The 22,331-nt window shown below is 39.7% G+C and overlaps 1 protein-coding gene across 2 annotated transcripts in view; it reads left to right on the top strand.

Annotated features, from left to right (window-relative positions):
- The first annotated feature begins 443 nt into the window (after positions 1-443).
- Positions 444-22,331, top strand: part of LOC112236046 (collagen alpha-1(VIII) chain-like) — a 56,385-nt gene continuing 34,497 nt past the window's right edge. For both annotated transcript variants that reach the window (XM_042323750.1, XM_042323749.1), the window contains exon 1: positions 444-537. The gene's annotated coding sequence lies outside the window, so the exon portion shown is untranslated. The remainder of the gene's footprint in view (positions 538-22,331) is intronic.

The following is a 22,331-nucleotide window of genomic DNA, read 5'->3' as shown; positions in this document are numbered from 1 at the left end:
TCCCTCTTTCACACTCTCTCGGGGGCTACCTCACCTCTCCCTCTGCCCACCTTCTCTGAGGGGTACTCCTCCCCAGTAGCGCCACCCACCTGAACATAAAAGCCTAGTCTCCTCTCCAGTAGCTCCACCCACCTGCACATAAAAGCCTAGTCTCCTCCCCAGTAGCTCCACCCACCTGCACATAGAAGTCTTGTCTCCTCCCCAGTAGCTCCACCCACCTGAACATAAAAGCCTAGTCTCCTCCCCAGGAGCTCCACCCACCTGCACATAAAGCCTAGTGTCCTCCCCAGTAGCTCCACCCACCTGAACATAAAAGCCTAGTCTCCTCCCCAGGAGCTCCACCCACCTGCACATAAAGCCTAGTGTCCTCCCCAGTAGCTCCACCCACCTGCACATAAAAGCCAAGTCTCCCTGCCAGTAGCTCCACCCACCTGAACATAAAAGCCTAGTCCATGCTGTTTACTTCTGTTCAGGGGTCTGTATCACACTTCTGTAACTCCGGTGATAGTTCCCCTCAACAGACACACACTGAGCAAGGTAAGGACATCTTATAGATTTCCTGGAGGAAGGTGTGGTCTGTCAGGATTAATTTGGCTGATATTATGATGATGATTTGGAGGGGTTTTGTGAACTGGGTGTTTATCAGGAGTGTATTCTCATTCTCTAGACCTGGTACCACCTGACTATTTGGTGCTTTCAATGTCTGCATTTTTCTCCTCCGGTGAGTTTGTGTATTCTGGCAAGGGTGACGAGGGAACGGGGCGAGATTCTTTGCACGTGTCTGGGTTGTTCTGAAGGCTATGAGGTTAAAATGAGGAGAACGTTCAGCTCAAATTGTTCAGTGTTCATTGGGACTTTTGTAACCTTTCTTCACTGAGAGATTCCCTGAAAAAGATCCTGCTGGAATAACCCTAAATCTCGTGATGATGAGGCACTTCTTTTTCCAAAGAGAAAAGGACATGTGAAACAGTCTGTTCAGTAGAAATCCAGGGCTTGTCAGAGGTGTTAACTCTGAGAGAACTGACCCAGTAGCTTTACTTCCAGTCTAGTTAGTTAATACCACATCGTGTATTAGGATGGTGATGTCAGAGGTGTTAACTCTGAGAGAACTGACCCAGTAGCTTTACTTCCAGTCTAGTTAGTTAATACCACATCGTGTATTAGGATGGTGATGTCAGAGGTGTTAACTCTGAGAGAACTGACCCAGTAGCTTTACTTCCAGTCTAGTTAGTTAATACCACATTGTGTATTAGGATGGTGATGTCAGAGGTGTTAACTCTGAGAGAACTGACCCAGTAGCTTTACTTCCAGTCTAGTTAGTTAATATCACATCATGTATTAGGATGGTGATATCATCTCCAGTCTAGTTAGTTAATATCACATCATGTATTAGGATGGTGATGTCATCTCCAGTCTAGTTAGTTAATACCACATCATGTATTAGGATGGTGATGTCATCTCCAGTCTAGTTAGTTAATACCACATCATGTATTAGGATGGTGATGTCATCTCCAGTCTAGTTAGTTAATACCACATCATGTATTAGGATGGTGATGTCATCTCCAGTCTAGTTAGTTAATACCACATCATGTATTAGGATGGTGATGTCATCTCCAGTCTAGTTAGTTAATACCACATAATGTATTAGGATGGTGATGTCATCTCCTAAATATGATCATATGCTAAATCCTTTGCTTCGCATTAAAATATTATTCATATTATTCACATTCATATCATTTGAGACAGAGAGAGAGTGAGAGGCTGTTGAACACAGATTAACCCATTGAAAACATACCTCCAGCAGTCAGGATATGTGCAGCCTGATGGCCTGTCCTTGTAAAGGCAGTAGGCCCTGTGTCCACTAGACATGACTATGTGGCTCTGGGCTTCTTAATGGGTTCCCAAAAGCCCCATGCAGCATCCTAGCTTTACCTTCACTTCCTGGCCCATAGATCTGAGCCTGGACCCTGAGGGCAACTCTATTCTGTCCCCCCTCTCTTCCTCTCTCTCTTTCCCCCATTTTGCTCTCTCTCTCTTTCCCATCTCTTTCTCCCTCTCTTCCTATACAAGGATTAGATACAGCAGCAGGTTGTTTCTGTTGTCTCTGAGGTTCATTGTGGGAGCGTTCCTGTGTGTCTGCTGTGCAGCCTGAGAGAGAGGGCCAGAAAAAGGCCTGGGCAGCGGGTTGTCGCTCTACCCTCCCCAGAGGGTCACTCTCCCCCTGAAGGTGTGGAACCACAGTACCCGGTGTGATCTGTCTTAGACCGCTTAGCCATTTCAGGGAGGGGTGTATGAAATCATTTGGAATTCAACTTATAAGCCGCGACCTATTGTATGTGTTGTGTGAGCTAAGGGTGGTGCCCTTGCCTTGTTCAGGGTGAAGAGGTGATTCGGGTGTAGTCAGTTGGCAGAGATTTGACTCGACAACAAAAAGTGGAGATTGAGTCTCTGACATGGTTATAACTGTGTTCTTTGCTAGTTTAAAACAAATCACACCTGGTGATGTCATTTATTTATTTATTTTCTGAAGTTTATTTGGACAGGGACAGCGTGCAACAAAAACATGCGCTGCTCCAGATTTAGCAAACAGCTCATTTACATACGTTGTCCCTGGGCAGGTGAACATATACTGTAACCACGACAACATTATATACAAAAGGACAACATATGTACATCAGACATTTAAAAACAACAGGAAGGACATATAGACACGTTTCAGAACAGAGGCTAGGACATTACACATACAATTCATTGCACATATTGCTGTTGGACTTTATACATTTGAGTTGTAAAACACTTAACACATAAACACAAATAAAATCAGAATGTTGCACATCAACCCTCGCCTCAGACTGACAAGTGGCTGTGTATTATAAAGGGTTGCTCTGATTATTAGGGGAGGAACATTTACATTTTCAACAAACAACGCACATAATGAAATGAGATTTAAATCTGTATAGCTTAGGCAATTAGTGTCAACCTATTGGACAAAAGCACATTGTGTGACTGCTCTAGCTCATAAATTAGTAGGTCTCTCTCTCTCTCTCTCTCTCTCTCTCTCTCTCTCTCTCTCCAATTAAATTTGCTTTATTGGCATGACGTAACAATGTACATCTTGCCAAAGCTTACTTTGGATATTTACAATATTAAAATAATAGTAATCAATATTGTCAACAGGACAACAGTAACAACAATAACCAAGGGTCAAAATAACTATTGAACAATAACAATATAGAGGACATGTTGGTTGGTCTGTCAGACACTGTCCCTCATCTTATGGCAGGCAGCAATGTAGTGCGCTGCCAATCCACAGCTCTCGGCATCCTCCCCCAACAGGATGGGAAGCCTACTCTCATCAGAGAGGTCTTTGAAACCTTGAATAAGGGTTTCAAATGTGGGGAAATGACACTCTCTAATTGTTTTATATTTTTGACATTTTGTCAGGAAATGCAGCTCTGTCTCAGGTTCTGCTGTGGTGCTGTGGTTGCACAGGCTTTCCTCTACAGGGAGCCAGGTTTTTTTTCTCTCTCCATCCTTCCTTCCTTCCTTCCTTCCTCCCTCCCTCCCTTCCGGGGCGGCAGGGTAACCTAGTGGTTAGAGCGTTGGACTAGTAACCGGAAGGTATGCAAGTTCAAATCCCTGAGCTGACAAGGTACAAATCTGTCATTCTGCCCCTGAACAGGCAGTTAACCCACTGTTCCTAGGCCGTCATTGAAAATAAGAATTTGTTCTTAACTGACTTGCCTAGTTAAATAAAGGTAGAATAAAAAATAAAAAAATGTCTTTCCTTCCTTCCTTCTCTCTGCTAACGCCGTTGTATAAGAAGTGTTTATAAGGTTTAGGGGAATGTGCCCTGGGATCACACAGCTGCAGTGGCTGTGACTACCAAATACGGGACAGTAGCAGTCTATCCCTAGCAGATCAGCCCTACTGCCGGGAGCAGAGAAGCCCTGTTCCGTTCCACTGCAGCTGCTGTATCTGGTTCTTTAGTAGCTCATCAGGATATAACACCCACTGAATAGATGTATTCATAGTGCATTTAATTACAGTGCGTTTCTGAAAGTATTCACACCCCTTTTTTCACATTTTGTTGTGTTACAGCCTGAAGATTGAGATTTTGTTTCACTGACCTACACACAATACCCCATAATGTCAAATTGGAATTATGTTATTTAAAAAAAAAAGTTTTACAAATGAAAAGTTGAAGTGCCTTGAGTCAATAAGGATTCAACCCCTTTGTTATGGCAAGCCTAAATAAGTTCAGGAGTAAAAATGGGCATAACAAGTCACATAATAAGTTGCAAAGACTCACTCTGTGTGCAATAATATCTAAGGTCCCTCAGTCGAGCAGTGAATTTCATACACAGATTCAACCACAAAGACCAGGGAGGTTTCCCAATGCAAATAAAGGCACCTATTGGTAGATGGGTAAGAAAAAGGCAAACATTGAATATCCCTTTGAGCATGGTGAAGTTATTAATTACACTTTGAATGGTGCGTCAATACACCCAGTCACTACAAAGATACCATGAGGCCAATGGTGAATTAAAACAGTTAGAGTTTAATGGCTGTGAAGGGAGAAAACTGAGGATGGATCAACAACATTATAGTTACTCCACAATATCAACCTAAATGACAGAGTGAAAAGAAGGAAGCCTAAATAAAAAATATTTTAAAACATTCATAATGTTTGCAATAAGGCACTAAAGTAAAACTGCTAAAAATTGTGGCAAAGAAATTAACTTTATGCCCTGAATACAAAGCAATATGTTTGGGGCAAATCCAACACAACATCTCATGGTGTTGGCTGCATCATGTTATGGGTATGCTTGTCATCGGCAAGGACTAGGGAGTTTTTTAGGATAAAAATAAACAGAATAGAGCTAAGCACAAAACCTGGTTCAGTGTGCTTTTTAACAGACACTGGGAGACAAATTCACCTTTCAGCAGGACAATAACCTAAAACACAAGGCCAAATATACACTGGAGTTACTTACCAAGATGACATTGAATGTTCCAGAGTGGCCTAGTTACAGTTTTTACTTAAATATCTATGGCAAGACTTGAAAAGGGCTGTCTAGCAATGATCAACAAACAACTTGTTTGAGCTTGAAGAATAATGTGCAAATATTGTATAATCCAGGTGTGCAAAGCTCTTGGAGACCAGAAAGATTCACAGCTGTTATCACTGCCAAAGGTGAATCTAACATGTATGGACTCAGGGGAGGGAATACTTGTGTAAATGAGATATTTCTGTATTTAATTTGAAATACATTTGCAACAATTTCTAAAAACATAATTTCACTTATTTCATTATGGGGTATTGTGTGTAAATGGGTGAGACCAAATATTTAATATTTAATTTGTTTCGAATTCAGGCTTGTAACACAACAACATGTGCAATAAGTCAAGGGGTATAAATACTTTCTGAAGGTACTGTTGATAAAATAACTTGACAGTTATGTGGATATCTAAAATAAAATAGCTTGAAAGTTATGTAGATTCTGAATTGAAGTATTCATAGTGAATGTAATAATATTATTGGCAAAATAACTTGAAAGTTATGTGGATATCTAAAATAAAATAGCTTGAAAGTTATGTGGATATCTAAAATAAAATAACTTGAAAGTTATGTGGATATCTAAAATAAAATAACTTGAAAGTTATGTGGATATCTAAAATAAAATAACTTGAAAGTTATGTGGATATCTAAAATAAAATAACTTGAAAGTTATGTGGATATCTAAAATAAAATAGCTTGAAAGTTATGTGGATATCTAAAATAAAATAACTTGAAAGTTATGTGGATATCTAAAATAAAATAACTTGAAAGTTATGTGGATATCTAAAATAAAATAACTTGAAAGTTATGTGGATATCTAAAATAAAATAGCTTGAAAGTTATGTGGATATCTAAAATAAAATAACTTGAAAGTTATGTGGATATCTAAAATAAAATAGCTTGAAAGTTATGTGGATATCTAAAATAAAATAACTTGAAAGTTATGTGGATATCTAAAATAAAATAGCTTGAAAGTTATGTGGATATCTAAAATAAAATAACTTGAAAGTTATGTGGATATCTAAAATAAAATAGCTTGAAAGTTATGCAGATATGTGGAGTCATATTCCTAATAAAATATTCTTGAAAGTTACGCGGATGATGCCTCAAGCGAATGGCATGGAATTCAGAATTCCTACGTCAGTTTTGTATGGCATGTGATGTAGAACATATTTGATTGCTGAACTGTATAATACGTTAAGTTGTCTCTGACATCCATCACTATTCTCATCACTATCCTGTCTGGCCCATGGCCGTACTGTACATCTCTCTTCTGAGAGATCCTAAATGATCCTGGGTTTGGTTTAATGGTCTGGAGTGAAGCCATCAGCATGTGGGTAAAAACAACACAACATGCTGTTATATATATTTTATGGTGGATTATGGTACAGGGGGGAAGGAGAAATATGTGTTATGGTATCACCTTATGTAACCAACGGTAATAACATTTTATTATTAACATGGCGTTACATGGTAACTGCTTTGTAACTGCAGGGTAAAGTGTTACCAGTGTTATTGTGAAGAGAGCATCGACGACAGAAGCTAAAGTCCCTTAGACTGGTCTCTTGGATGGGATATTTCTCACACTGCAGTAGTTGGGAAAGTACTCAATAGTCATACTTGAGTAAAAGTAAAGATACCTTAATAAAACATAACTCAAGTCAAAGCGAATGTCACCCAGTAAAATATTTATTGAGTAAAAGTCTTAAAGTATCTGATTTTAAATGTACTTAAGTACAGTGGTGGAAAAAGTACTGAATTGTCATACAAAAAAATTAAATGCTATACATCTGTCGTGTCTTTGGCTATGCCAGATTAAGTGATATGACATGCTATTCTATAAAATAATTTCTCCTTAATTAATATTACCTGATTGAGCTAATCATGTAAATGTAATTAACTAGAGAGTCGGGCACCACAAAATAATATTTATAGAGCTGTTATCTTCCGAATAAACTCTTAAAGACCTAGTAATATTTTACATCAATAGCAGTCAATATTAATCGTCATCTTAATTCAGTCTCATCTGAAAGTTGTAAATTCTTGGGTATCTGCACGAACCCTGACAAGTTAACAAGTTGAATCAGCAATACAAAATTGGGTTTAATTATTTATTTACTAAATACCTAACTAATCACACAGAATTACACATACACATATTTAAATCAAAATTTGATTACAAATTACGTCATAAAGGAAAACGGCCCTAGCGGGCGGAACAGATATGACAGCTGGTTACACAAAAGAAAAGGGTCTGGGTTTGAGTGAAAGAGCGGGAAGAATGAGGAACAAAGGGCGAAGCTGTGCTATCGTAAATACAGTATCTTATGCATTCTAAATTACCGCCCATTTGGAAAAGGAGAATGCAATAAATATTTACTCTGAGCTGTGCTTCGGTAGGTTGCTGGTAGATGGAAGGCCAACCGAGTCCTTTGTCCTTTGAAGAATGTCTCTGGTTGTCAATTGGATACGTTGTAGTAGCGTTGTTGAGTGATAGACGGGATACTCTGTCTGTTCCTTCCTTAACCCTCATTTGCAGCAGCTGTTGCTAACTCAACGGCTAGGAGGTATCACTTCTGTAGTGAATAAGAGTTCAAAGTTCATAACATTTGCAACCAAAGCTGATGGTTGGCTGAACGCTGATGTTGGCTTCGTTCTGTAGTTATTATCTGAACCATTCTGACATCGGACCGTCGTCCTCACGTCCTGGGAACAGAAGGTTATATTGTCGTCAAGGCTTTATATAGGAAGGGAGAGGAGGGCGTGTTTGAAAGGTTTTATAGCCCTTGTCCCTTCACAGGGGTGGGCCACTGATTGAGCAGAGCCCTAAACTTATGAAAACCCAAATCTCACATTTTAGAAGCTAAAATCACATTTCATCCCATCACGAATAATTTCATATTCTAACATTTAAATTAAACAACAATCCCATGTGAATCCGATAACTCTGATGTGTAGACATTCCACTGTAGAGTTTATGTCATCTTATCATTGATGAGAATGTCTCAGATGACAACCGAACTGACATCATATTCATTAAGTACCACCGCATATGTTCAATTGGTCGGATTACCAGAATATAGTTAATTTCCCCACCTTCTGATATTTCCAGAATCTCTATGTTAACCAAGGGTTTTGCAAATGTAACATCAGTAGGGTAGAGAGAGGGAAAAGGGGGGAAGAGGTATTTATGACTGTCATAAACCTACCCCCAGGCCAACGTCATGACACATCAAATTCCTTATATTAAGCAAACCTGACTACACAGGTTGTTTTTTATATTTACGGACAGACGGGCACACTCCAACACTCAGACATAGTGAGTCTCCTAATCAGACGCAGTACGGATTAATTTGCTTTATATTGATAGGTGTGTGAACTGTGAACTGCTGTGGTCATCGTGATCACCATTGGTTTCCCCCCTCTGGAGACTGAGAGCTACGACCAAATAACTCAGGGTGACTCCTGTAGCCTTGGTCTGTAAAGAGAGCGTCTATGTGTGAAGGAATGCTGGAAAAGGCCAGGCACACACACACATCGATCAGATCATAACATAGGCAGGACAACGGGAGTATTGGCAGGGGCGCTGACCTTTGCAGGGCAGGTATTTAGGCTGCTGGGAGTGGAGTAGTGTTTGTGATGGGATAAATCACATCGGACAAGGCCAGATGAACAGCACATACAGGGAGAGGAGAGGGGAAAGGAGGGAGAAGTGAAGGAGGGAGGAATGGAGAGGAGAGCTGAGGGGAGGGGAGAGGTGAAGGAGGGAGGAATGGAGAGGAGAGCAGAGGGGAGAGGTGAAGGAGAGAGGAATGGAGAGGAGAGCAGAGGGGAGGGGAGAGGTGAAGGAGGGAGGAATGGAGAGCAGAGGGGAGGGGAGAGGTGAAGGAGGGAGGAATGGAGAGGAGAGCAGAGGGGAGGGGAGAGGTGAAGGAGGGAGGAATGGAGAGGAGAGCAGAGGGGAGGGGAGAGGTGTCTCTCTCTTGCTGTCTCTGTGTCTCACTCTCCTTCTCTCTGTCTCTCTTTCATTCTCTCTCTCTCTTCCACCTTTCCTCCCTCCCTCCTGCTCTGTCTCTCTGTCTCTGCTGCCCAAGGGTCTTCACCACTAGACCAGGTCAGCTGAGTGAAGTGTGGAGTGGTGTTCCTGAATACACAGAGAGAGCACCCACAGATGAGATGAAGACTAGAGGGAGAGAGAGGCTTAGGTCCCGATGGGTTTTACAGTCCCCAGATGTGTGTTTGGCTCCCGCTCGGCTCTGTCAGCTGATCGGACATTCCTGTGGAACCAGTGGTGTGTCTTTCCCTTTGAAACTCCAGAATGCTGCTGGGAAAAGTCTAAGTGGGATACTTTTGGACATCCCAACTCTGACATCACCCCATTGAACTTGAAATATAAAACAGTTAAGGTAAGCGTTAGTGTTAGGTAAGGGTTACGGTAAAGATTAGAGTAAATGTTAAGGTTAGGAATTAGGGGTTAAGGTCGGGACGTCCCAAGGTTCCTGGCTATCACTAACCCATGCTGATGCTAACACGGAGCGGTTCTTCTTCTGTTTAACACACTACTCATTATTGGAGGCTGCTGAGGGGAGAATGGCTCATAATAATGGCTGGAACTGAGCAAATGGAATGGCATCAAACACCTGGAAACCATGGAAACCATGTGTTTGATGTATTTGATACCATTCCACTGATTCTGCTCCAGTCATTACCATCTGTGTGTGTGTGTGTGTGTGTGTGTGTGTGTGTGTGTGTGTGTGTGTGTGTGTGTGTGTGGTAGAGTAAGGTTGGAGTGGTTGCCATGGTTATCTGTGGACATCGGTTGCCAAGGCGGCCAGGTCAAGTGTGCAAGTTAGGTAACGTGAAGAGCGTGACAGCCATCAGCATCCGTTTTATTGGGAAGCCCTTGAGGACAGAGACCCGTTCTCATGGGTCAATGGGCCAAACGGGTTACACCAAAGACAATGGGCTTCTTTAGGTCACCAGCCACAGCCTGTAGGAAGGGAACCTGAACTGAGGCTCTGATCTAAAATCAGCTTACTCTCATCATATCCTAACCTTACGTATTAGATGGGAAAATGCTAAACTGACCTTGGATCAGTGAGTACTGATGTAGGAACTTATTTTGAGCCAGTTTCCTACAGCAGGAAAATAATCCTGCAGCAACAGGAAATGTGAAATATTGTGTGGATTATAATTATTGGGCATTTTTTTGTATGGGTTGATACATTTTTCGATATGACAAATCAAGTCTGACATTTTAAAGTGGAAATTACAAACTTTAGAAGCCTTTTTTAAACCTCGAATACACTACAACTTTCAGCAACAAATCTACAAGTTTCATCAAGAAAAGAGTGATCAAATTAAGATCATACATCTGTCGGGTAAAACTCCTTTTATTCAGAGAAGGAAGGAGAGCACACAGATTGGTCCATGGGAAGGTGTCAGGCATTTCCCTCTGGTATTCTGTGTAGAGTTTCCAAGGGCAGCTTTGTAAGAATTACAGTACTTTGTCTCCAGTCACGCGTCCTACCTTTGTGTTCAGAGGACATGATCCACATTCAACTTAAACTGTTCAGGCTTGATTTCTGGAACCGACGCAAGCAAAACGGCATCAAGTAAAGCCCAACGTGGTAGAAATGAAAATCCTTCCTTTTGTTCCCTCCTTTTCCCTCACTCCATCTCTGTTCCATAGAATATGTTTCACCCACTAACCTTTCGACTGGGAGTCTGTTCCAGCTTAGCTTGTCTCCATTGCCAGTCTTCGAGTGATATGCGTCATATACTCCGTGTTGAATATGTTTCAACGTTTATTCGCCACATGCACAGGATACAACCGGTGTAAAACAGTACTGTGAAATTCTTCCTTGAGAGCTCTTTCCCAACAATGCATTGAGAGAATAATAGAAAATTGGATAAAAAACACACAGAAGTATAATATGGCAGGATAAAGAAAACGGCCCCTGTCTTCATCCATTTTCAGTCTCATGTTTTCAGTTTTTGTGAACATTAGAAACATTAGAAATACATCTGATGGTGTTCTGGGTAGAGAAGGAACGGGTCCTCTGAGCTGCATATTGTCTTACTGAGCCTCATAACAGAGTCTGATTTTACCACCTCAACAGTCCAGAGTTCAGATCAGTGGAAAATATGACATTATCCCTTATTTATTTGCTTGCTGTGTCCGTGTTTGAAGTGAGGTTGCAGTTTGATCAGAATCAGAAACAAGCCGTGTTCGATTTGGATAGACGATGACAGGGCCAGTAATGTTCACGTATAAGTTCACTTGTCAACTTTCCTTGTTCACTGCATGTTTACATAGTGAAGGGGTATTAGGCCAAGGGGTGCCGTTGAAACAGCGATGCCAGACCTGACTACAGACTACTAAAGAAGCACATATCTCAACAGCATGGTTGGTATTCAACATGCTTTTCCTCATGATCCCCTTTTGATTATTGAGAATTAAAGTTACCATCTGGAAGCAGTCAGGCAAATACAGAGGAGAAATGGAAATGTGATTATTTTCAAACCCCCGAGTTGGGGGCGATAAAAGAGTTGTGGCGCGGGACCAAGCAGACACTGCTGTGGTTGGAAGTGGTGGCAAAGGTGGTAGGAAACAGACATCCTGTGGTAGAGTGGCAACAGCCTTTTAAAAAAACATGTATTTATTAAACTTGGCAAGTTAGTTAAGAACAAATTCTTATTTACAGTGACGGCCAAACCCGGACGACGCTGGGCCAATTGTGCGCCACCCTATGGGACTCCCATTCACAGCCGGATTTGAAACAGGAACTGTAGTGACACCTCTGGCACTGAGAACGGTGCCGTAGACCGCTGCACCACTCGGGAGCCACTTTGTTGCATTATCATTATTGTTTTGCACCACACTAAAAATCCCAGGTTAGTGTCTAGGTCAGGGCTCTCCAACCCCGTTCCTGGAAAGCTACCGTCCTATAGGTAGAAAACCTGCAGGAGGTTGCTCACCAGGAACAGGGTTTGAGAGTCCTGGTCTAAGTATTGACAGAGGGTTCGGAGAAATACATTTTGGCAGCCTGTTGAAGGAAAATTTAGACGTTTGACTGACTTTTGTTGTTCCAACAGCAAGCCCCAGAAAACAATGTGAGAATTTTATTGCAGCCATGTGAATCTGATAAGTAAATAAGGCAGGGAGTGGGGAAACAGGTTGCTTTTGCAGCTGAGAGCTTGGACCCGGCTCAGTTGTTGGATTCTGAATCTGCTGTGTGCCGGACGTCGACTCCCTAGTGGAGGCCCGTCGTTCTCTCTCCTCGGCCAAATTGAGGAGCCAAAGAACACGGCTCCCACAGGCGTCTCGCAATTGGTCCGTCTAGAATCCCTTGGATTATCCAAGACTGTCACCCGATTGGTTGATGTGTGAGTGGGCTGCGTGGAGACTGGAAAATAGCAGCTGTGAACCCTCGTACCCCGGCTCTCTTTAACTCTGGGTGTCTGGCCCTCACTGTCCACAGGGGGAGTAGTTAACCTTAACCATGGTAGAGTCCCACCTCGTCAACAGCCAGTGAAACTGCAGGGCGCCAAATTCAAAACAACAGAAATTCCATAATTAAAATTCCTCAAACATACATGTATTTTACACCATTTTAAAGATACACTTGTTGTATATCCAGCCACAGTATCCGATTTCAAAAAGGCTTTACGACGAAAACAAACCAAACGATTATGTTAGGTGAGTGCCTATTCACAGAATAACACAGCCATTTTTTCCAGCCCAAGAGAGGATTCACAAAAAGCAGAAATATAGATAAAATTAATCACTAACCTTTGATGATCTTCATCAGATGACACTCATAGGACTTCATGTTACACAATACATGTATGTTTTGTTCGGTAAAGTTCATATTTATATCCAAAAATCTGAGTTTACGTTGGCGCGTTGTGGTCAGAAATGCATTGTCTCAAACAAACATCCGGTGAAAGTGCAGAGAGCCACATAAAATGACAGAAATACTCATCATAAACATTGATAAACTATACAAGTGTTTTCATGGAAAAATAGATAAGCTTCTCCTTAATGCTTTACGGCGAAAGCACACTTTGTGTTAGCTAGCCACAGAAACGCATACAGCCATTTTCCAGCCAAGGAGTGTCAAAAAAGTCAGAAATAGCATTAAAATGAATCACATACCTTTGATGATCTTCATCTGGTGGCACTCCCAGGTCTCCATGTTAGACAATAAATGTTCATTTTGTTCGATAATGTACCTCTTTATGAGCAAAAACCTCCTTTTTGTTCGCGCGTTTTGTCCAGTAATACGAATGCAGAAGGCGCTTGCACTAATTGCAGGACAAAAAGGTTTTAAAAAGTACAATAAAGGTTAGTAGAAACATGCCAAACGATGTTTAAAATCAATCCTCTTGTTGTTTTTGTCATAAATAATCAATGATATTTAAACCGGACAAAAGCTTCGTCAATAGGAAAGGAGAAACAAGAAAGGCACGTTCACGATCAGGGCGCATGGCTGATGAATGGAAATTTCCACTGGCCACTGATTGAAAGTGCTGTATCTCCCTCATTTTTCAGAGTAAAAGCCTGAAACAATGCCTAAAGACTGGTCACATGTAGGGGAAGGCACAGAGCTCGTGAACTGGGTCCTAAGTCTTTGTATGGTGTATAGGCTTTCAATGGAAAAACAGCCTTTCAAAATAATAGTACTTCCTGGTTGGATTTTCCTCGGGTTTTCACCTGCCATATCAGTTCTGTTATACTCACAGACATTATTTTAACAGTTTTGGAAACTTTAGAGTGTTTTCTATCCAGATCTACTAATTATATGCATATCCTATATAATGGGACTGAGTGCTGCCCCCTACCCTAGTGAAGTTAAATTACACTATTGTTAAATGAACTAGGGGTGTTGGTAGGACAGGTGTTGGTAATTGAATAGGATGTGTTTTGGTCTGGTTGCTCTCAGCAGGGAGGCAGATTGACACGTCCTTGGAGACGTGCCATGATGCATCTGTTTTAAAGAGCCTATTGCTCTTCTCTGTTTTCTCTGCTGTTGTTGTTGTTATTGTTGTTGTCAGTATATTATTATTTCCGGGTCATATATTATTATTTCCGGGTCATATACTTTTTATTATTATTATTTACTCATTGCAAAGCGAGTAAATTAAAACATTTATATTGCAGTGCCGTCCGGTTTTTATCCATTCGTGTTTGGCAGCACTCAGTCCTCTGTCCATGGTGCTGGATACATACATTGCAAACACAATAGTTGTATTTTTTTCTTCCTGAAAATCTTATCGGATCAGAAATATACCTCTTGGTTTAAAGTAAATGCTGGTGTCTTGGTATCCCCTCTCAGCTCTTTCATGTTTGTGTATTATTTTAATCAAAGCTGTAAATCATTCTTAATCCAGAGGTCTCAGAGTCATTTCCGACATGAAGCCTAAGGGATGTCTTCTGAGTCTGGGAATAATTGTCTCGCTGATCACTGTGGATGCCAAGAGTGTGCAAAGCTGTCATCAAGGAAAAGCGTGGCTACTTTGAAGAATCTCAAATATAAAATATATTTGGATTTGTTTAACACTTTTTTGGTTACTACGTGATTCCATATGTGTTATTTTATAGTGTTGATGTCTTCACTATTATTATACAATGTAGAAAATAGTCAAAATAAAGAAAAACCCTGGAATGAGTAGGTGTGTCTAAACTTTGACTATTACTGTATATATAATAAGATGATTAAAAAAAATTGAATGACAAAGCTGTAAAACATAATTCTAAATATAAACCATCAGCTCAGTGAATACCATTGGTGTTTAATGTGAGGGTTTCAGCATGAAATATAATTTATCTGTATTTTTTTACACACTTTAATTTATTTTTCTATGTCAATATGTCTTTGTTGTAAATGTGTTGGTGCCAAACTGGTGACAGTTGTGAAAAAATACAATAGTTGGAAGAGTTGCAGAGTTAAGTGAAAATAATGGAATTGTTGATTAGCTTTTTTCATTATTTTGTTGATTTTTTCTTGAACCAGAAAGTCTATATACCAGAAACTTGTAGACATTATGGACACAGATATAAAATAAATTATACTGTATATTAGGGCCGAGATGATACCAGTATTTTTTCTTTTGCAAAAATGAAAGCACGAAGCACATCATACTCTTTGGTCCTTTAAAAACCTGCTATATATAAAATATTGGGTTCATCTTTTTATTTGTTTATTTGGTTCCCTCTTAGCTTTTGCAGAAGCATCAGCTACTCTTCCTGGGGTCTACAAAACACACAAAACATGACAAGTAACAGAACACTGATAGACAAGGACAGTCACAACTTTTAAACACAACAATTTACAAACATTACAAACACCAAAACTAAAAAACAATGTGTGTGTTTGTGTGTGTCCCCTCATAGTCCCGCTTTTTTAAAGGTACAGTAATCTTTCTGTTTGACTGAGTAATGAAAGATGGAAGGGAGTTCCATGCGATCATGGCTCTGTATAACACCGTGCGTTGCCGTGAATTCGTTTTGGACTTGGGGACTGTGAACAGATGCCTGGTGGCATGTCTTGTGGGGTATGTATGGGTGTCTGAGCTGAATGTTATTTGATTACGCAGACAATCTGGAATTTTCATTGCAGTAATATTTCTCATGGAAAGAAGTCTCGTTAACTCTCAACCAGGAAGGACTGGCATGTTGTTGATGTTAGTTCTGTATCCATTTTGAGCCAGATGCAGCCATGCTAGGTCTTTCTTTGCTGCACCTGACCATATAACCGGACAGTAATCAAGAACAGAGCCTTAACGACTAGTACAGTTGATTTCTGTGTCAAAAAAACGCAGAACATCTTTATATACCAGAGTGATAGCACCTGTACTACTGTTCATATTGATAACACCTCTACTACTGTTCATAGTGATAACACCTCTACTTCTGTTCATAGTGATAACACCTCTACTACTGTTCATAGTGATAACACCTCTACTACTGTTCATAGTGATAACAGCTCTACTCGTGTAAATAGTGATAACACCTCTACTACTGTTCATAGTGATAACACCTCTACTACTGTTCATAGTGATAACACCTCCACTACTGTTCATAGTGATAGCACCTTTACTACTTACTGTTCATAGTGATAACACCTCTACTACTGTTCATAGTGATAACACCTCTACTACTGTTCATAGTGATAACACCTCCACTACTGTTCATAGTGATAGCACCTTTACTACTTACTGTTCATAGTGATAACACCTCAACTACTGTTCATATTGATAACACCTCTACTACTGTTCATAGTGATAACACCTCTACTACCGGTCATAGTGATAACACCTCTAATACTGTTCATAGTGATAGCACCTTTACTACTGTTCATAGTGAAAACATCTCTACTGCTGTTCATATTGATAACACCTCTACTACTGTTCATAGTGATAACACCTCTACTGCTGTTCATATTGATAACACCTCCACTACTGTTCATAGTGATAACACCTCTACTACTGTCCATAGTGATAACAAATCTACTACTGTCCATAGCGATAACACCTCTACTACTGTTCATAGTGATAACAGCTCTACTCGTGTAAATAGTGATACACCTCTACTACTGTTCATATTGATAACACCTCTACTACTGTTCATAGTGATAACACCTCTACTACTGTTCATAGTGATAACAGCTCTACTACTGTTCATAGTGATAACACCTCTACTTCTGTTCATAGTGATAACACCTCTACTACTGTTCATAGTGATAACACCTCTACTACTGTTCATAGTGATAACACCTCTACTCGTGTAAATAGTGATAACACCTCTACTACTGTTCATATTGATAACACCTCTACTACTGTTCATATTGATAACACCTCTACTACTGTTCATAGTGATAATGCCTCTACTACTGTTCATAGTGATAACACCTCTACTACTGTTCATAGTGATAACACCTCCACTACTGTTCATAGTGATAGCACCTTTACTACTTACTGTTCATAGTGATAACACCTCTACTACTGTTCATAGTGATAACACCTCTACTACTGTTCATAGTGATAACACCTCCACTACTGTTCATAGTGATAGCACCTTTACTACTTACTGTTCATAGTGATAACACCTCAACTACTGTTCATATTGATAACACCTCTACTACTGTTCATAGTGATAACACCTCTACTACTGGCCATAGTGATAACACCTCTACTACCGGTCATAGTGATAACACCTCTAATACTGTTCATAGTGATAGCACCTTTACTACTGTTCATAGTGAAAACATCTCTACTGCTGTTCATATTGATAACACCTCTACTACTGTTCATAGTGATAACACCTCTACTGCTGTTCATATTGATAACACCTCCACTACTGTTCATAGTGATAACACCTCTACTACTGTCCATAGTGATAACAAATCTACTACTGTCCATAGTGATAACACCTCTACTACTGTTCATAGTGATAACACCTCTACTACTGGTCATAGTGATAACACCTCTACTACTGGTCATAGTGATAACACCTTTACTGCTGTTCATATTGATAACACCTCTACTACTGTTCATAGTGATAACACCTCTACTACTGTTCATAGTGATAGCACCTTTACTACTGTTCATATTGATAACACCTCTACTACTGTTCATAGTGATAACACCTCTACTACTGTAGAGTGATAACACCTCCACTACTGTTCATAGTGATAACACCTCTACTACTGTTCATAGTGATAACACCTTTACTACTGTTCATATTGATAACACCTCTACTACTGTTCATATTGATAACACCTCCACTACTGTTCATAGTGATAACACCTCTCTACTGTCCATAGTGATAACACATCTACTTCTGTTCATAGTGATAACACCTCTACTACTGTTCATAGTGATAACACCTCTACTACTGTTCATAGTGATAACACCTCTACTACTGTAAATAGTGATAACACCTCTACTACTGTTCATATTGATTACACCTCTACTACTGTTCATATTGATAACACCTCTACTACTGTTCATAGTGATAACACCTCTACTACTGTTCATAGTGATAACACCTCTACTACTGTTCATAGTGATAACACCTCCACTACTGTTCATAGTGATAGCACCTTTACTACTTACTGTTCATAGTGATAACACCTCTACTACTGTTCATAGTGATAACACCTCTACTACTGTTCATAGTGATAACACCTCCACTACTGTTCATAGTGATAGCACCTTTACTACTTACTGTTCATAGTGATAACACCTCAACTACTGTTCATATTGATAACACCTCTACTACTGTTCATAGTGATAACACCTCTACTACTGGCCATAGTGATAACACCTCTACTACCGGTCATAGTGATAACACCTCTAATACTGTTCATAGTGATAGCACCTTTACTACTGTTCATAGTGAAAACATCTCTACTGCTGTTCATATTGATAACACCTCTACTACTGTTCATAGTGATAACACCTCTACTGCTGTTCATATTGATAACACCTCCACTACTGTTCATAGTGATAACACCTCTACTACTGTCCATAGTGATAACACCTCTACTACTGTTCATAGTGATAACACCTCTACTACTGTTCATAGTGATAACACCTCTACTACTGGTCATAGTGATAACACCTCTACTACTGGTCATAGTGATAACACCTCTACTACTGTTCATAGTGATAGCACCTTTACTACTGTTCATATTGATAACACCTCTACTACTGTTCATAGTGATAACACCTCTACTACTGTAGAGTGATAACACCTCCACTACTGTTCATAGTGATAACACCTCTACTACTGTTCATAGTGATAACACCTTTACTACTGTTCATATTGATAACACCTCTACTACTGTTCATATTGATAACACCTCCACTACTGTTCATAGTGATAACACCTCTACTACTGTCCATAGTGATAACAAATCTACTACTGTCCATAGTGATAACACCTCTACTACTGTTCATAGTGATAACACCTCTACTGCTGTTCATATTGATAACACCTCTACTACTGTTCATAGTGATAACACCTCTACTACTGTTCATAGTGATAACACCTCCACTACTGTTCATAGTGATAGCACCTTTACTACTTACTGTTCATAGTGATAACACCTCTACTACTGTTCATAGTGATAACACCTCTACTACTGTTCATAGTGATAACACCTCCACTACTGTTCATAGTGATAGCACCTTTACTACTTACTGTTCATAGTGATAACACCTCTACTACTGTTCATAGTGATAACACCTCTACTACTGTTCATAGTGATAACACCTCCACTACTGTTCATAGTGATAGCACCTTTACTACTTACTGTTCATAGTGATAACACCTCAACTACTGTTCATATTGATAACACCTCTACTACTGTTCATATTGATAACACCTCTACTACTGGCCATAGCGATAACACCTCTACTACTGTTCATAGTGATAACACCTCTAATACTGTTCATAGTGATAGCACCTTTACTACTGTTCATAGTGAAAACATCTCTACTGCTGTTCATATTGATAACACCTCTACTACTGTTCATAGTGATAACACCTCTACTGCTGTTCATATTGATAACACCTCCACTACTGTTCATAGTGATAACACCTCTACTACTGTCCATAGTGATAACAAATCTACTACTGTCCATAGCGATAACACCTCTACTACTGTTCATAGTGATAACACCTCTACTACTGGTCATAGTGATAACACCTCTACTACTGGTCATAGTGATAACACCTCTACTACTGTTCATAGTGATAGCACCTTTACTACTGTTCATATTGATAACACCTCTACTACTGTTCATAGTGATAACACCTCTACTACTGTAGAGTGATAACACCTCCACTACTGTTCATAGTGATAACACCTCTACTACTGTTCATAGTGATAACACCTCTACTTCTGTTCATAGTGATAACACCTCTACTACTGTTCATAGTGATAACACCTCTACTACTGTTCATAGTGATAACAGCTCTACTACTGTTCATAGTGATAACACCTCTACTTCTGTTCATAGTGATAACACCTCTACTACTGTTCATAGTGATAACACCTCTACTACTGTTCATAGTGATAACAGCTCTACTCGTGTAAATAGTGATAACACCTCCACTACTGTTCATAGTGATAACACCTCTACTACTGTTCATAGTGATAACACCTCTACTACTGGTCATAGTGATAACACCTCTACTACTGGTCATAGTGATAACACCTCTACTACTGTTCATAGTGATAGCACCTTTACTACTGTTCATATTGATAACACCTCTACTACTTACTGTTCATAGTGATAACACCTCTACTACTGTTCATAGTGATAACACCTCTACTACTGTTCATAGTGATAACACCTCCACTACTGTTCATAGTGATAGCACCTTTACTACTTACTGTTCATAGTGATAACACCTCAACTACTGTTCATATTGATAACACCTCTACTACTGTTCATAGTGATAACACCTCTACTACTGGCCATAGTGATAACACCTCTACTACCGGTCATAGTGATAACACCTCTAATACTGTTCATAGTGATAGCACCTTTACTACTGTTCATAGTGAAACATCTCTACTGCTGTTCATATTGATAACACCTCTACTACTGTTCATAGTGATAACACCTCTACTGCTGTCCATATTGATAACACCTCCACTACTGTTCATAGTGATAACACCTCTACTACTGTCCATAGTGATAACAAATCTACTACTGTTCATAGTGATAACACCTCTACTACTGGTCATGGTGATAACACCTCTACTACTGGTCATAGTGATAACACCTTTACTGCTGTTCATATTGATAACACCTCTACTACTGTTCATAGTGATAACACCTCTACTACTGTTCATAGTGATAGCACCTTTACTACTGTTCATATTGATAACACCTCTACTACTGTTCATAGTGATAACACCTCCACTACTGTAGAGTGATAACACCTCCACTACTGTTCATAGTGATAACACCTCTACTACTGTTCATAGTGATAACACCTTTACTACTGTTCATATTGATAACACCTCTACTACTGTTCATATTGATAACACCTCCACTACTGTTCATAGTGATAACACCTCTACTACTGCCCATAGTGATAACACCTCTACTTCTGTTCATAGTGATAACACCTCTACTACTGTTCATAGTGATAACACCTCTACTACTGTTCATAGTGATAAAACCTCTACTACTGTAAATAGTGATAACACCTCTACTACTCTTCATATTGATTACACCTCTACTACTGTTCATAGTGATAACACCTCTACTACTGTTCATAGTGATAACACCTCTACTACTGTTCATAGTGATAACACCTCTACTACTGTTCATAGTGATAACACCTCCACTACTGTTCATAGTGATAGCACCTTTACTACTTACTGTTCATAGTGATAACACCTGTACTACTGTTCATAGTGATAACACCTCTACTACTGTTCATAGTGATAACACCTCCACTACTGTTCATAGTGATAGCACCTTTACTACTTACTGTTCATAGTGATAACACCTCAACTACTGTTCATATTGATAACACCTCTAATACTGTTCATAGTGATAGCACCTTTACTACTGTTCATAGTGAAAACATCTCTACTGCTGTTCATATTGATAACACCTCTACTACTGTTCATAGTGATAACACCTCTACTGCTGTTCATATTGATAACACCTCCACTACTGTTCATAGTGATAACACCTCTACTACTGTCCATAGTGATAACAAATCTACTACTGTCCATAGTGATAACACGTCTACTACTGTTCATAGTGATAACACCTCTACTACTGGTCATAGTGATGACACCTCTACTACTGGTCATAGTGATAACACCTCTACTACTGTTCATAGTGATAGCACCTTTACTACTGTTCATATTGATAACACCTCTACTACTGTTCATAGTGATAACACCTCTACTACTGTAGAGTGATAACACCTCCACTACTGTTCATAGTGATAACACCTCTACTACTGTTCATAGTGATAACACCTTTACTACTGTTCATATTGATAACACCTCTACTACTGTTCATATTGATAACACCTCCACTACTGTTCATAGTGATAACACCTCTACTACTGTCCATAGTGATAACAAATCTACTACTGTCCATAGTGATAACACCTCTACTACTGTTCATAGTGATAACACCTCTACTGCTGTTCATATTGATAACACCTCTACTACTGTTCATAGTGATAACACCTCTACTACTGTACATAGTGATAACACCT

This window comes from Oncorhynchus tshawytscha, linkage group LG07, assembly GCF_018296145.1.
Source record: "Oncorhynchus tshawytscha isolate Ot180627B linkage group LG07, Otsh_v2.0, whole genome shotgun sequence".
In the NCBI taxonomy this organism is placed as follows: domain Eukaryota; kingdom Metazoa; phylum Chordata; class Actinopteri; order Salmoniformes; family Salmonidae; genus Oncorhynchus; species Oncorhynchus tshawytscha.
The sequence above is the reverse complement of the archived record's forward strand: the minus strand, read 5'-3'. Positions and strand labels throughout refer to the sequence as shown.